This window comes from Daktulosphaira vitifoliae, unplaced genomic scaffold (genome assembly GCF_025091365.1).
Source record: "Daktulosphaira vitifoliae isolate Bord-2020 unplaced genomic scaffold, ASM2509136v1 Scaffold_3, whole genome shotgun sequence".
In the NCBI taxonomy this organism is placed as follows: Eukaryota; Metazoa; Arthropoda; class Insecta; order Hemiptera; family Phylloxeridae; genus Daktulosphaira; species Daktulosphaira vitifoliae.
The window spans coordinates 32532169-32550792 of record NW_026099574.1 but is presented as its reverse complement, the minus strand read 5'-3'; the positions used below and the strand labels follow the sequence as shown (position 1 = coordinate 32550792).

Genomic DNA, 18624 nt, shown 5'->3' with positions numbered 1-18624 from the left:
TGCTAAGTTTTTTATTAGTTTAACTTGCAAGTTTGAAATTAATACATTCAATAGAAAATTTTAAGAAAGATTTAAAAAATGATTTTGTTTAAATTTATACATGGTCAGGAACTTATATAATTACTTTTAACAGTAAAATTATAAAAAAATCCAAAATTTCGTTAAAATCACTTATCATATTTTTTGTATTTATATCGTAATAAATGATTTCAATAGAAATAATTTCTATGTAATCCTTAGTGTTTAAATATATGTTATAATTAAAATATTCAGAACTATATGCCGTATAGTTATATCATATATTTTTTAATTTATTAGTAATAATATCAAAAGTTAGTGCCCATAAAAAAATCTAATTGCAGTTTTGAAATCAGCGAGAAAAATTGATCAAAAAGAGTAAAAGTAAATTGACTCTGATGAAAATTCCATGTAAAACCTTTAATTCATTATCAACAACAAATTATTTTCTGAAAAGTTTTGTATCAAGCCTTTTAATTTGTATATGATTTGCCAATAAAAGTAATAACCACTTTATAATTTTTTATAAGTTTCTTGGAAAAATTACAACACAACATTATTAAATTTCAATTTTATACTATACTTAATTGCTATAATCAATATCTATTCTTATCTTATACTTATAAATCAAAGAATAACTATTCAGGAATAATGAAGGAAATAGGAATTCATTATGCTTTTGATATAATCCACCAATTTCTTAAAATTCTTTCTATAGTTTAAGATCGAAGCGTTTCTTATGATATTGATTTTAATCACTATCAGATATCATCTATACTTGTCCCTACTAAGATGTGGGTGTATCTATTTTTGTCACTAGCCTTGGCTGCACTCAACTTCTCACCAAGGTATAGAAATGCCATTAACTTCTGAAGAACTATTTCAAGAATTGTCATTCAACAACCATTTTTGTAATAAGATCATTATCTTTTAAATAATCTAGTCAGTTATGTATGTTGTTATTTTTAAAAATAAAGTCACACCCTTATAATGTATAAGAGGTGAACAAAAAATACTTAATCACTGTTAAATTGAGAAAAACATGAACCTAAAAGATATCAAAATATAAAATATAAAAATTATTTTTATTTTTCGATTAATTAAATGATTCATGATAAATGAATTACTTAGTAGAGGTGTTCAAAAATTTTAAAAATAGGTTAATTGTTACCAAAAATGGGAAATGCTCAATCCCTTTAACTTACTTATTAAATAGCCAATATAATGTTGTAAAATTCAGTGAATATATCACAAGTCTAACTCATATTTCCAAACAGACAAAATAAATTATTGTGTGTAAAAGTCATATACTAATTACTCAATTAATTAAGTAAAAACAAAAGAACAACAAAAAAAATACAAAAAAGTAATAAATAATATTAATTTCATACATTTTTTTTTTTTAGATCAATTAGTCATACAAAGGCAGAACAACCCTACTCCGAAATAAAATGCAAAGCCAAATTCGAGAGAAATTTATTCTAAACGATCGAATATTAATGATTCTAAATTTGCATTGTGAACTTAATCCATTTAATCTGACAACAATTCGCAATTTCAAGTTCTATCATCTCATTTATGCTCTACTATTATTATTGGAATTTATTGTAATCAATTGCTATGTGTTTATTGGTTTTTACTATGTGAAAAACGATTATATTTCAGCTACACAATTATTTATAAATATAATATCCATTATTCAAATATATCTAAACAACTATAGAATTTCTAAAAAATATGGTGAATTAAGGAAATTATTAAATGCAACGAGTAGCTATTTTCTGTCTTGTAATTATAAAGCAAAATATATGTTTAAACACAACGAATCTATGTGTACTAAAATAATAAATGTAAACTTATTTATGTATATTTCGGCGTGTTTAGTTTGGTTCCTTAGTCCATTACTAATAAAAGGATATCCTCTAAAAAGAAGTGACGGCAGTCTGGTAATTTATCATAACAACATCCTAAATTCATTCTTAAGTTTTATACCAATTTCGGTTTATGAGCGAATTTATCCAATTGTTTATCTATTAGAAGCTTTCGAATTAGTACATCTTTGTTTTGAATTGTTTTTCTACTATACAACAGTTATACAATTTTGTTGGATGTTATCAGCTCAACTGAAAATAATTAAGTTTGAATTCGAATCATTTGGATATGAAAATGTTGAATTAGGTACGTGTGAAATGATTATAATTAATCTTTATTTTATCAATGTTTTTTATTAATACAGAAGGAAAACATTATTTTTTCATTACTAGTAAGATTTTAAATTAATTATCTATTTTCCAAATAGAACAGAAAAACGTCTCTTGCTACATGAATAATTTGAATCAAATACTTTTGGATCAGACAAAGATAAACGTGTAAGTTGATAAAAATATTTTAAATCAAGGTAACTACTTCATTGCAATATTTTTTATACTTAACACTTATTTTTATGTATTGTTAAAATGATACATTTATTCTTATCATCATGTTATGAACATTATCTGCGTTTTTATACAATGATTAATTGTCAAACGCAGTTGTCATATATTTTAACATATTTTAAAATGTTATTCATAACATGGTAGATAATCCAATAACTAATTCGATGTTACATTTTTATTAATCATTATTATTCTTATTAGTTCAATTAAGAAATTTCATGAAATCATGAAACCGATGACGTGGTTTACTTTTGTATATTGTTTTAATATTTTAAATGCTCTCACATATGTGTGCATAATGGTATGTATTTTTAATCTTATCAATCAAGTGATTTTTATAATTTGATGAGAAATTTCTTATGTTACTTATGTTAGTTACTTATTTGAACAGGCGGGGGTCCTTTTGGTGAGTAGACGCAGGAGATAAAGGACAGGAAGGATTTAGGCACCTGCCATCGTCACCACCGTGATAGCAATTATTCACGTTGTTCTCGGTAAATAATTGTATTTTTAATGAACGATTGACTGATAGCCTCGAGCTCAGAATTGAACATTAAGTATAAATAAATAATGAAATTAATAAACATGCGTGGAATTTATAATCTCATTTGACTACACCNCGTGGAATTTATAATCTCATTTGGCTACACCTCTCAACGCGTGTAGTTCCGTTGGACAGCTACTCAAGTCCTATGAAATTCCAAAAATCGTTCTACATCGATGTATTACACATTGTATGCTGTAAATATTAGCCGATTATTTTTAAAAATTAACATTATGTATTGTTATTATAAGCACCAAAATAAATAATATCGGTGCTAATTGGTTGTACTGAATTAGTCGGTATGTTTAATTTACTCTGTAATTCAGCAATGAGCTAAATGGCGTTTTTTCGATAAATAAATCATTAGACTGTACATCCGTGGGGTTTTTGTTTTTAATTCATACTGGAAGTTTATAATTTATATGTAACACAATTGAGGTATCTTGTCAGACGCCATCATTAAAACGCTGCTTAATTTGCATTTATCTTCTTGTTCCCTTGTCAAAGTTTTCATATATCATCAATGAATTAAATTATGAACAAATAAAAAATACTTTTTTTGTGGTGAATGTTTGATATTTTGATTAAGTGGTTTTTCAAAATTTACATTTGAGTTTGTATAATTAATATACTATAATAATATACTATGTTTAGAATACGCATATTTTATAAATAGAGAGTAAGAAACTTCATCTATAATCAAAATGTTTTGTGTTTGTTCAACATATAAATAACCGTTCCGATAAAATAGAAAAACAATGATTAATGGTATTAAATGTTTAACGGTATGAATGCCATCAATTATATAATTATTAAAATGTTTCAAAGTAACACGTGAATATATTATTAAGTCAAGAAATACTTTTGAACCAACAATTTTTTTTTTGTGTAGACGATGTTATTTAAAATGTATTTTATGACAGGTTAGCTTATGAGCGGAGTGTAAAATTGAGTGAATGTTTTCCAGAAGAATGTTATTAAGTTATTAATTTTATTGTATTTAATATAATTTTTTTTTTTTTTAATATATAGCTTAGGATTTATAATAACATTGTTGTATTACTATAGATAATTTTTGGGTAAATTTGTTTAAGTAGCGTGTTTAAAATTTAGTTAGTCGTAAATAATATTGAAAAAATTGGTTTAACTAGTAATAAATTGAATAGCATAGAACTTAGATCATTAATAGGATTCATTACAGCAATTTATTAATAAGTAATATCGTGTATATATTTTAGGGAATTAAGTATAATTATATACATGTACCCAGTCAAAAAAAAAAAAAAATTGCATGCATGCAATAAATTTAGCGTAGCATTTGATTTAATCAGTAAAAAACAATACCATTTATATCTTATAGAACGCATTACTCTTAAAAACGTATTACGTTTAAAATAAGACGAATAGCGTTAAAGTGTTCAATCTTTAAAATTAGCTGTTAAGTAATGTTTTGTATTTAGTTTGACGAATTATTATTAGTAAATTAAAAAAAAAATAAAATACAAAATTATTCTGAAACCATTTGAATTTGAATATATCTTATAGTATTGTTAATTTCTATTTTAATAAAGTGTATCTCTAAGGCTAAGTTTTATGGCTACTAAAAAATAACAATTTTTTAAGTAGATTATTTTCTGGTTAAACATATTTTTTCTGAGTGTGTTGAAATTTATTGAATTGTATGATGTTAGTATGTAATAAATATTTTATCGGTAAAGAACTATAAAATACAAATTTTATCATACAAGATGCTCAGTGAGAAAAAGACACATGTTCAATAAAAAAAGTTTTTAATTTTGATTTTCCTTGATGAAATAGCAAGGTGTAAGTAGGTTTTTGAATCATGGTGTGCTACCAAATCATAATGGATTTTCAAAGTAAAAATTTATTTTTGGATAGGTGTTTAAATTTAATCCCTACACTACTACAAAAATATCATATAGATAGTTTAATAAAAATATTTTATCAAAATTAGATCAAAATCTACCTAGTAGCGCTGCAATTTGTAAATCGAAATTTATAATAGTGAATGAATTATTTTATAACAAAATGTCATTTTTTTCCAAACATATTTTCTGCGAGGTTTCAAAAACACACGAAAAGCATGGGTAATGTTACAACGGTGTACTTATCTAACCCTAAATCCAGCTTTGGTCTTCTCATTATATTCAACATCCCAACGTATTTATAAGAAATAATTATTAAGTTCTGAAAAATATTTTTTGTTTTTTTTTTCGAGGAAAATGTAGTTAACACATATTGTTAAAAATCCGATAAAAAAATTTAATTTAATTTTACATTAAGTCCACATGGTTTAGACAATCAGGGTTTTCCTTTTCATGGAAAATTTATAATACTGCTGCTGTTTTAAAGCAACTCCATTTGTCTGGATTTCTCACAAATTATTTGATTGTAGACAAAATAATTGTATTTAAATTATTATATAAATCAATTTTTTACACAATCACAAAATATTAAATTGAAATTTCAATGAAATAATCTACTAATACATAGTATTTTATTGTTCAATTAATGCTGTTCTATACATGTTACTAAGAAAAATAGACAAGCAATTTTCGTACTTTTCCAAATAGTAAAAAAAAATATTTAATGTACATTCTCTGTTAATAGTTTCTATGGATACCATTTTTTATTTGTAAATTAGCAAAAAATTTTTACTCTCAGGTTAACTTTGAGAATTTTTCGACTTTCAAGATTATCTTAAATTTTTTGAATTTTTCTTAAAGCCTGCGTCGTTGACAATTTTCAGTTTTAATTATTTAAATTATTTGTAACGATGAGCTCGAAGGCGCAAAAATTGTTTGCCAAACTCAAACGATTACGCGGAGAACCTAAAATTCCATTTAAGAAACAGACTCCTGTCAATAAAAACAAAAGTTTGATTGACAATCCTAATATTGAATCTATTAGTAAAATTACAGTAAAAGACAAGTCGAAGCGTTCGCATCGCAAATCTACTCGGTCTAATGCAGCTCCAGTAACTGAGGAAGACTCTGAACCGTTTGTCAAAGAAATAAAAAATATTGATCAATCACGTTCATCTTANTGTCAAAGAAATAAAAATTATTAATCAATCACGTTCATCTTATTGGAGGGATCCATATGAAATACTCGCGGAACAGTTTTCGACACACATTGACGAATCATCTACGAAAAGAAAAATCGAACATGACGATGAGACATTTGTAGTTGAACGTCAAAAAAGTATGAAATAACATTTTTTTAATCATCGGATATATTTGTTATTTTTACAATAATAGTCATGCTTAATTTGTTGATTTTTCTCTAATATTTTACCAGGTTATGAAAATATGGATAAACATCCATCTACTTCAGATAAGTCGTCAGAACTGTATAATAGTTCACATTCATTAAAGAGGGCAAACACTTTTGACGGATATGAACCATCAAAGAAGTGTAGATACTCTAGTTGTGTAGAGTTTCATTCTAGTAAATATGGGCCACAAAATAGAGTGTTGTTGAAGATAAGGGCCACGTCTTCAACATCTGATTCAGATGACGAATCAAAAATTACAAATGATTCAGAAACTGACTATAATGGCAACGGTACAAAATTAATTTATACACTTTAATGAAAAAATTTATAATAATAATATTTTATTTCTTAAAATTCTACAGGACATCCCTCTAACAGAGCACGGCCTACAAACGCTCTGGACACATGTAAATCGTCAAAAAAACTTGAATATTCAAGTAGTGTAGAGATTTATGTGGCGCAATCAGATGAATTAAAAGACAAAATAATATTAAAGATTTCAAAGATAAACTATTCGGATGATGATGATTCTTCTTCTAGCTCTGATTTTAGTTCTCATTCTGATTCTGATGATTCAGAACATGAATAAAATTTTAATAGTTCTATATTATTTTATAACCCATCAAACAGTGCCCAAGGACATTTTTAATTGAGTTACCCTTTTACCTCCCTTATTTCATGTAATTAAATTGATTAAACTTTTAAAACGTTCCTTTCATCATCCCTATTAAAATTATTAAATTATCCTTATTTTATATTTTGTATATATACAAAGAAAAAAACATGAACTCTACACATTTATTATTTACAACCTAATTAATTTCATTGTTATAAATTTTGTTTTTTATTTCATTGAAAATTGTTTATTACTATATTTGTTTTTAATAAATTGATATGTTTATGAGAAATGTTTGTGTTTTAAAAACTGGTATGACTAGAAATATAAAGAAGTATTATTTTAGTCTATTTTTCAAATGTCAAATCGATATATTGAATTAATTTTACAAAGTAGGTTANTTATAGAATTAATTTTACAAAGTAGGTTAGTTTTAACTTAAAAGAACATGTTTTGATATCGTACTCATTATGAGATGTGCGATCGAGAATTGATACTCGTCTGTCGAAATATTGGCTATTGGTCACAGTGTCTAAGGTAAGATACAGNAGCTATTGGTCACAGTGTCTAAGGTAAGATACAGTTTGCATTAGCGATCTCGAGCAGGCTACTAAAATATACCCCCCCTCAAAAAAAAAAGAGCATGATATGTTCTTTTAAATAGGATTATTGCAATTGTAAAGCAACTCATATTTATTGGATTTCGTACACGATTATAAAAAATACAAAAGTATTTTTTTCATTATTAAGTCAATTACTGTTGATCAATATTTTTTTTTGTGACTTATTACCCTTCTTTATATTACCGTCTCAATTGTTCTGTCATAATAAATTGAGATCTTAGGAAATACACACTTTATAACTAATAAGTCAAAACTATTATAGTTATGAAACGTAAGTTACCAAATAATTGTCTAAATCGTTTAATAGTATCACTAGAACTTTAAAATAAATTGTGCGTCATTAAATTTTTATGAAGACTCATTTTTTGTTTTTATGTTATACAACATACTAGTTATCAATAATTGTTTATTAGATACGCCTATAAAAACGTAGAATATTTTTTGAATAGACCTCAAGTATCGGTGTTTAGGTTTGTGTGCACAAACATATAGTGTCTTCTATCAAAAACGGCGTTTACACGAACAAGGCAATTCCATTAAACGCCTTGTTGTGTGTGAAACCTGGCGCGCTTCTACAAGTTGTAGTAGAGGTTTTAAATTACACGTGTGCTTCCTGCTGGCGTCTTTTGGAGTCCTGAAACCACTTTGGTTTCGTGAGTACTTATAATAGGATAGTATAATGATACATTTGTACGCGCGAGCACAACATAATTTCTCATTAGACCGAAAAATACGCATTTTATACTGTACGGCGGTGGCTACGCTATACGTGGAGTAGCTGACCGGTAAAATAGATAATATGGTAAATAATATATAATTATGTTAATAAGTACACGGATCTGGAAATAATGCTAATCGCCTCTACGTAATTCACAAGTGTATACTTACACCGTTTTTTTATAATCATTATCCACTATTATTTCATTTCGCCATTGCAGCGTTCCACATTGGTGTAGGCTAATAAAAAGAAGTTTCAAAAAAAGTGTGTGTTCCATTACAACGACGACAACGCAGTGTTCGTGGGCTCCGTAATTACTACTGAGTAACCGATAATCGCTGTATTGGACCGACATGATAATCGGTCGTTTACAGGGTACATCCGTGTAAAATAATTTAATGAACGAGGATGTAGGCGAAACGACGTCGGGTTAAATGGTGATTTTAAACGGGTTGTTTTTTTTTGTGTTCTATTACTTGTGCAATCATAATTACCGTCGTTTGGCTACCGTTTTGTATCTGAGTTGAGGTTCACGGTCTACCTAAAAGAGGCTTTTTGATGACTCAAGGGAATATATGGTCAAAAGTAGGTCACGGATTCGTGGGAAATATCAAATAAGGTTTATCGAATCAAGTAGAAGATATTTCAACCTTTTTTTCTTTGATGAACAATGTTTATTGGACATATTTATTAAATATGTTAGTTTGATGAACCGTTACTTATACAATGTTTAGTTGTAAGTCTAACTACGAGCACTACATTTTTTCGAAATGTTCCCAAATTTTATTCAAACTGTAGCGTAAAATTTGTTTTTTTAGAGTAGTATAACATTAAAATATCTATCAATTAAATTACAATAGGGGTACATTGTGATGCACTTAGTAAAAAAAAAACTATAATTAACAAATGGACTAATGAACCATAGACTGTTACTGTGTTATTAAATTTTCAATTTATATTTTAATACTCATTTATTTATTTTACTAAAATGGTCTCTTTTTCTTTTTTATGTCGAAGAACAATTTATAATCAAAATAGTATTACTTAAATATTTCTAAAAAGTTTAATTAAACTGAAATATTTGAGAAAATAATACCGGTCAAACTAATAAATTATAAAAAAATTGTCACACGGTTTTCAAAATACATGAGCTAGTTACGTGGAATAATGTATCAAAATTATATATTATTTCGAAAAACAGTTACATTAAATAAATGATTTAATTTGAATTGTTAATAATTTGCTTAATTATTTTTAAAAGTAACTTCTTATATAATGTCACATAAGGTGTATAAATCATATATAATACAGAAAAATAATATAAGTAAATAAATAATTGATTAAATATTATGAAGTGAGCGAATATTTGTTTAATCTATTATTTACAACTAAAAATTTAATGGATATATTCATCATCGTTGGACGAATTATTAATTCAATAAAAAGTACTAATTATAAATATTCTTAAAAAATTATGAATTAATAAAAAAAATACCAATTGGTATTGGTGAACATTAAAAAAAAAAACGAAAAAATTTTGATTCCCTGACTACAGCACTCTGAAAAGTGAAAATTGTATTATTTTATAATATTAACAGTTTACATATGAATACATACTAATTGGTCATCAACTCCCCATAAACACAATTTCAAACGAATGTAAAATAATTAAATGACTCAGTACATTCCGGTACATTATCAAAAATTGAATATAAAGTATTTTTTTTCTAAAGCTAATTTTTTCTACTTAGAGAGCAATTGAAAATAGTAAAACAATAATTTTTTATATTTAATTGAGGAGGTTTTTTACAATTTTCTCCAACGATAGGTTCAACTAGATAAATATAAAACGAATAATAAAAAATAAATGTCATTAATATTTTGTCTTCTCTAGTAGAATTTTATATTTTAAAACTTATTTAACACTGACTTTAAATTTTCAAAAGAAGAAAAATTAATAAAAAAAGCATGACGAGTGCTTCGCTCTAGGACACAAAATCTATACTATTGCAACCATGTCAAAATAGATAGGTATGTCAGCAACAAACGAGTTTTGGACCGTTTAACGCATCCCGCCCTTCTTACCCATAGTAGTGGTTCGCCTCATTTCATTGGCCGTAGGTTTGCCCGCTAAAATACAATTCTTTAAATCAAATACTTGACAGCAACTTTAATATTTTGTATTGTTTTTTTTGATACCTTTTTCTATTATTGACAAATTAATCTATTGTGATATCTATACTACAATATAAACAAATATGATCAATTTGCAAATTATTTGATATGAAATGATTATGCCAGGTATATTGAATAAAATGAACAGCGTTTATTTTAATTTGATATACTTACATACTTCTACTTAAATTTATATTTTTTATAATAAAATGCCTGTTTGTGAGTTTTTTGATTGTATTAGTGGTAGTAAAAAAATATCATTGGTAAAAAATAAAAAAGTAACCTTGAATCGATTTCCAAAAGATCCAGTCTTAAGAAAATTCTGAGAAAAACAAATAAGATTAGGCCAAATAACTAAAAAACCAATAAATTTTGATTCTGGTAAAAACATGTAACTCTTAATTAACATTATCATATTTTTTCAGAATCCTAAAAAAATTACACTATTATTTCATCGTTATATTTACATTTAGCTGTTTATTATGAGCTAGTTTAATTTCATTTAGCTGTTGTTTGTTCATTGCATTTTACAAATGATAATTATGCAATTCATTCTAATAATAAGGATAGGAAAGTTTTAAACTGAAATGCTATTCCATAATATAATATTATTTAAATATCATTTATTTTTTAATCATTCATCAATGAAGTGCAATTTTTTATATTACAAAATTGACTTTTTAGAGAAAAATCATGTGTTCCTGTTGTTAAGTGTACAGAAAAATACAAAGTTAACCTTTTTCAAGACCTTGAAGTTAAACGTCTCGAAGAGAGTTTAAAGAGTAAAATAGAAAATAATATATTATTCCAAGAGTAATACACACATTTATAGTATATTTACAGGGCCGGATGTTGAACTCTAAGGGCACCAGTGCGAAAAAAAAATTTAGGGGCCTCTAATTTAAAAATGTTACGAAAAAAGTCACAAGTATAAAACTATGATAACTCTATAGTTACAAAATAATGGAGTACAAAGTATAATAAAATGAATAGTATATTATTATCTACAGAATAAAGAAAGCTTTCAATATAATAGTAAAAAGTAAAATGTTTAGATGTTCTATTTTAAGAAAAATTTTTTCCTTGACTTTGCATTGACAAAATTGTTAATTATTATTTCAATATTTAGAGTTTTAGTTCTTTCCTTTTCTATACTTAAAATTGATATACTAGAAAGATAAATACTAAACAATCAAATATCGATCAAACATTTACAATTACCATTCACCATCATTGGGAATAAATTAAATAAACTTTCAAAGTAAAATTCAATACACCATTTGAAAAAACAAAATATACATTTTCAAAGAGTCTGGGCCCCGGTACAAGTGGTGCATTGTACCGACGGTTTATCTGGCACTGTTTATTTATATTCTATTCAATTAATAGTATAATTATACTNTGGCACTGTTTATTTATATTCTATTCAATTAATAGTATAATTATACTAAAAATTTTTATATTTTAAATAATTAGATTACAAAACAAGTGTGAGGATTATAAAAACAAATATTTAAAAATTTTGGATGAAAATAACGTTTTAAAAACAAATTATACTGCTGTAAAAAATAAACTTAAATGTTACAATAAGTTCATTAATTTGGAAAATCATTGTTTTGAAAATCACTGTAGTGATATTTTATCACAATTCTTTACACCAACTCAGATTCAACTTAATGGAGAGTATAATATACCCAAAGAAGTGGTAGAATGTTTAGTTAGAACAAGAACTTATATAAGGCTAAATAATTTAAATAATCAGTTAATTTGTCAAAAATTAAAGAAACAAAAATTTACTTAATAAATGTATGTAATAAGTAAAATTAAATTACCAAGTAACATTAGGCCAGTTCGCCTTAGAGTACTGTGCTAACAAACCAACCTCTTGACTTTATAAAATAAAAAGTAACACTAATGTGAAGCAAATTATATATCAATTAATTCAATGAAAGCATTTCTAAATATTAAGTATATTATATACATAATTTTCCATTGTTCCTCTATACGTTACAAATTATTTTTGCACAATATTAAATATTAATGCATAAATGATAATATTATCACTATATTTATGGAAAATGACCATGCAAATATTCGGCCAATTAAATGAGGCAAACCAGCTATTGATGGGGTGAGGAGTGGGTTGCGTATCACAAAGTTGCTGACATACCTATCTATTTTGTCATGATTGCAACGAAAAACATGCCAGTACATGTAGCAACACCTAATCAAAACTAAATATAATAGAAATAAATATAAACTAAATATAATGGAAAATTTTGACACTAAATCAGAATTTGCATAAAAAAGCTTTATATAAATTCACTTAGATAGTGTCAAAAGCAATATAACTGTTGATATATGTATAAAAAATAAAGATAAATGTTTGCAAGGATTTCATATCATTAAAACTGAACATAATAAAATTGCCACAAATAGTCCTTATATATCTGAAAATAGTTGATTTTTGTGAAGATTTATAATAAAAAAAAATGATTATCATGACTTTTAGCTTAATATGCAAGTTTGAAATTGACATGATTAAATAGAAAATTTTATGAGAATTAAAAAATTTGTATCGTTAAGATTAATATGCAGTCAGGAAATTTTATAATTAATATTTATAGTAAATTTATTAAAAAAGCTCAATATATTTTGTATTTTTATTGTAATAGATAAAATAGTAATCATTTCCTAGTAACTTTTGGTGTTTAAAAAGATTCTACAATTGAAATATTCAGAACTTAATTAATTTTAATGATTTGCTTTAACTAAATGAACCAATTAAAACAAAGTTGTTAAAAAGATTTACTCAATTGAGCGTATTATCAAATTAGATTATAATTGTAAAAATCCATTGTTAATTCAGGAGAAACTAACAATCATTTTTTTAGAAATGATCTATATTATCTGTATTATCCATTTAAAAAAAAAAGTGTGTCAGATGAAAGGGGTATACAATAATTATATATAAAATAAAAATAATAAGTTCATTACATTTTTCCAAAAATTAAAGCAATATAAATTTTAAAATATTAAATCGAGAATTTATTCACGGCAATCGTACGGTTTTCTTTAACTTTGATGTAAGTTTAACAAATGTTAATGTTCGGATGAACGCTCAAGTTGGTCATACTGGTCGTATATGAGCTGGTGATAAAACTCCACTCATCAGACTCTTAGCCGTTATGGTTTGGTAATAGCAGCAGTATTGAACACAGACACCTTTGTCGATGATGTCTTAACTGATGGAAATACACTTAAACAAACGTTGGAATTACAAACTCAACTCATTGGTATCTGCTCTAAAGCAAAATTCGAATTGAGAAAATGGGCCAGTAATCTATCAGCTGTTCTGGAGTCCGTCGCAGAAGATAATAGGTCAATGGAACCTTCAATATTGTTTGATGATGAAGCAAATACTAGTGTCAAAATACTTGGCTTACAATGGCAGCTTTGTTTAGATCAGTTCAACGTTTCAATCACTTCTGAACTATTTACAAAACGCTCTATTTTGGCCAACATCGCTCGAGTCTTTGACCCGCTGGGGTTACTTATTCCAGTTGTTTTTCGTGCGAAAACTATCATGCAGACACTTTGGACACTTGGTCTTAGTTGGGACGATCCGGTCCCAGAACACATTCAACTCACTTGGAAAAAGTTTTGTACTGACTTTAGAACGTTAGAACACATTAAAATCGCCCGTCGCCTTTCGGTGGATCAAGTACAACAATATCAGTTACATGTCTTTAATGATAGCTCAGAACAAGGATATGCTGCCGTAGTATACTTGAGAAGTACAACTGGAACTAACACTCGATACAATCTTGTATTTGCCAAATCTAAAGTGGCTCCTTTTAAGAAACTTAGTATTCCTCGACTGGAACTCTGCGCCGCCCTCCTAGGCGCTAAACTCTTGAACAGTATCCATTCACTCTATAGTCCATTAATCAACATCGACTCTATCCATGCTTGGACTGATTCAACTACAGCGTTGAGTTGGATTCGATCATCTCCTCACTGGTGGAACACCTTTGTTGCTAATCGAACAAGTCAATTACACGACCTAACGGCTCCTTCAATCTGGCGATACGTTCCAACTACAAAGAACCCAGCGGATTGTGCTTCACGGGGGCTCTTTCCGTCCGAAATACTGATTCATGACCTCTGGTGGAAGGGACCATCATTCTTACTTGAGGACTCTATTGATTGGCTGGTAAAGCCTGGACCAGTTCCACTAGATAGCAACACAGAACTTCGAACATTAGTACACATGGTATCGACTGAACATCATCTCATCGACTTATTGCTTGAAACCCATTCACAACTGGATCGTATAGTTCATATAGTTTCTTATTGCCTGCACTGGAAAAAAGAAAACAGACATACTCATGCACTCATCGCTTTAAAATTGGACAAAGCCCTGTGCGTTATTATCAAGCACGTACAAACTATGGCATTCCACGCGGACATCCAGCTCCTTCAGAAAAATGACAAAGGTTTATCATCGCTTCGAACACTGGATCTCTTTATGGACAATGATGGCGTACTCCGTGTTGGTGGGCGGTTACTCTTGGCGGATGTGCCATATAGCCACAAACATCCAATCCTATTACCAGGCAATCACCGTTTCACTCACTTACTCATTTAACAACAGCACAATCAATTTAACCACCCAGGAGCAAAAAATGTGCACTGTATACTCAGAAAAAATTATTGGATCACTAAGGGTCAACAAGTTATTCGGTCAGCTCTTCGATCATGTATTCCTTGCTTCAAAACCAGACCATTAACGATCTGGCCAAAGATGGGACATCTTCCAACATACAGAGTACAACAAATCAAAGCATTTGGCGTCACTGGTATCGATTATGCTAGGCCCATCTACACCAAAGCGCCCTCTCGTCGCTCTCCTGCGACAAAATCGTACATCTGCCTATTCGTAAGTATGGTCACAAAAGCACTTCATCTTGAACTTTGCTCAGATCTTAGCACAGAAATCTTTTTACTCGCGTTCTCTCGCTTCGTTTGTCGCAGAGGACCAGTCAAAAAAGTCCATAGTGATAATGGAACTAATTTCGTGGGAGCAGCGGAGCTGCTCAAATTTGTGCACTCAGCGGAGTACAGTAGTGCATTGGGAAAACATCTGGCAGCCAAATCCATCAAATGGCATTTCAACCCACCTTCATCACCTCACTTTGGTGGCTTATGGGAAGCCGGGGTGAAATCAGTTAAGACACTATTACTTCGATCAATTGGTTTGCACATCTTGTCGTACGAAGAACTGTATTCTGTACTTGTGCGCATCGAAGCCACCTTGAACTCTCGTCTATTATGCCCTTTATCGGAAGATCCCCTTAATCTCGAAGCCCTTACACCTGGTCATTTTTTGAACATGGAACCAACAACCTCATTGCCAGATCCGCACTTGGAACAAGTTTCGTTGTCCAAACTAAAACGATGGCGTCTCACAGCAGACATTTACCGACACTTTTGGAATAGATGGCATAATGAATATATCAGCTCATTACAAACTAGATCAAAATGGAAGCAGGAAACTAAGCCTCTCATTATTGGACAATTAGTTTTGGTCAGAGAAAACACTATCCCTCTTGAATAAAAATTAGGGCGAAGAGTTCAGCTCCATCCGGGTCCAGATGGGATTGTTTGAATAGTTACAATCGTTACTTCAACTGGAAAAAAACTTAGACCTGCTGTCAAACTTTGCCCTTTACCCATAGATTAACATATTGTTCACTATAGCCCATTCTAATATAAATTTACTGATATTTAATTACTAATACACCTCTTTGTTGTAGATTTGCATCTATTTCGAATATTTGAACAGTACAATGGCAGGCAAATATCAATCGGCAAATTCAAGATTAGCTGGTTTTGATTATTCGTCCAAACGACGTGTAGCCGACCAAGTATTGGACAAATTGGCTCAATGTCCAACAATGAAACACACTTCGTCGAACTCGATCCACCGGGCATTACTTCACGTCCAAAGAGCTCTATCAACCCTGCAGCTGTTAGGTTACCCTGTGGGTGACTGCGACGTCACTTTAGTGAGGGCCATTGTCAAGTTTATGGATGTTGTCTTTGTTTGAACGGAACGCCCGGTTCTAATGTGCGGGTTAGTTAACGTCCAGTTAGGTTATCTAATTATGCCGTAGAAAGAAATAGGGAGTGGACTGTATATAAAAGGATGGTACTTACACCAAATAAAATAATATGAATTACAATATGAGGAGTTATATTAAAGTAATAATATATATTTAAACTATTATAAAATTGTGGATGGGGGTCACTTAATACTAATGCAACATTGGCGCAAAGACAAATAAATAGTAATATATGTAAAAGTAATAATATAATGACAACTAATTAATTACTTAGCAATTACTGTAGTCTTGAAAGTTGTACAAATGAATTGATCTGGAATGAATAACCTTTCAACCAAATGGAGGATGCAATTCATTAACATCAATGGGATGTGGTTAATCGCAAGGCGATGATATGGCGATGTAGATGGGTACAGGCGCGTCGCAGGGCGAATTTACTATATTTGCGTACTAAAGTACACGCGAATCGCAAGGGCGATTGTCTATATATAAAAAAAAAAACTATTATTCACGAAAGTCTTATGAAACACTTTGACAAGGGTCAAAACAGTAACAGCACCACATACAATATGACTCAAAGAATTTTACATCGATCGCGCACGTAATCATCTAACGCAATGAATCGCTCACACAACCGGTGGTGGTAGTGCGAGAGACGTTATCAGTCATATAAATACGATGTAGCAAAACGCCCTCTCGTAATGCGTACCCAACAGTCTTATTGCAAGAATGGAAGAAAGTTCTGGAAAGTCGAAATCTTGTTTCCTTACCCTCTGTCCATGAATTGATTTTCTATTTACACTATGCGGCAACACTCGCTGATATTGGTCTACAGCAGTCATCCACAGAGCCTTCGTCCACTCGTCCAACTCCATCTCCTTCGCTCTCGTCTATTCGTTCATCTACTACACGTACTGTCTCAAGCCAGCCTACTCCAACTGCTGTTGAGTCATCGAACCAACCCCAAGAGAAGGTGAAATACACTGTGACCACGGAAAGGTGCCCATTATGTTCGGCCTTCCACCCCCTTCGTACATGTACAACATTTCTTTTAGCCCCTGGCATCAAAAGATACCATATCGCCAAAGAGTATGTCCTTTGTTTATACTGCCTGTTACCAGGGCACAGAGCTGTACGCTGCAAAGAACAAAAACCTTGCCGTATCTGCAAAGGGAATCATTCCCACCTTCTCCACATCGACCACAAACCTCTCACGGACTCCCCATATCAATTTATCTAACTTCATCAACAATAGTCACTCTTCTTCAACAATAGTCTAATCTCAAGATCAACTGTATTCATTCAACCATATTTGTCCAAGTCACATCCATCGACCATCTGTTCAACATCCTTTCAGTCCTTCGACCACTGGACTACTTGTCTATCCATTATAAAGGTGCATACCTTTATGGTGGGTGGTATGTTCGGGTGAATGCTCAAGTTGGTCATACTGATAGTGTATCAGCTGATAATAAAACTCCACTCATCGGACTCTTGGCCGTTATGGTTTAGTAATTCACTCTCTCGAGATCCGTCGCCTTTTTTACTCTGTTTTTGTTAAACGCGTTTTTTCTCGCTCTCGTCAAACTAATGTTGTTACTCATAACCTAAAACTGTTATACTTTTCTTTCTTGTGTTATTACTAAGATTTTTTGTTACTTGTTTTTTCGTAAAAACGATTGTTAGCTGTTTGTACCGGCAGTGAAATATAAAATCAAATTTGTATACTACTAATTGGTAATAATTTCAATATTTTAATCTAATATTTGTTATCTATATACCTTGTGGTTCGCACATTAGCTCACATTGACCATAGGGCTCAGTGTCTTTTTGTATTAAAACTTTGGATATATAAACTCTATGCTTGATTGTAATAATAAAATCATTTTAATTAAACCACTCTCAGGAGAATGTTAATGTGCGAACCCCTTGTCAATGGTCCAGTAAGATTAAATTTACAATTTAGTTAAGTCCAAAGTGCAGTTAAGTTTTTAGTAATTTTATGTTTACTTATAATAGGGTTTTGGCTTGGAATTAGATATATTTGCTCATTGTTGTCACACATGATG

General features: G+C 29.6%; 1 protein-coding gene across 1 annotated transcript in view; it reads left to right on the top strand.

Annotated features, from left to right (window-relative positions):
- LOC126902114 (odorant receptor 46a-like) overlaps window positions 1-18624 on the top strand; it is a 143677-nt gene that overhangs the window by 74453 nt on the left and 50600 nt on the right. The gene's annotated exons all lie outside the window — the stretch shown is intronic.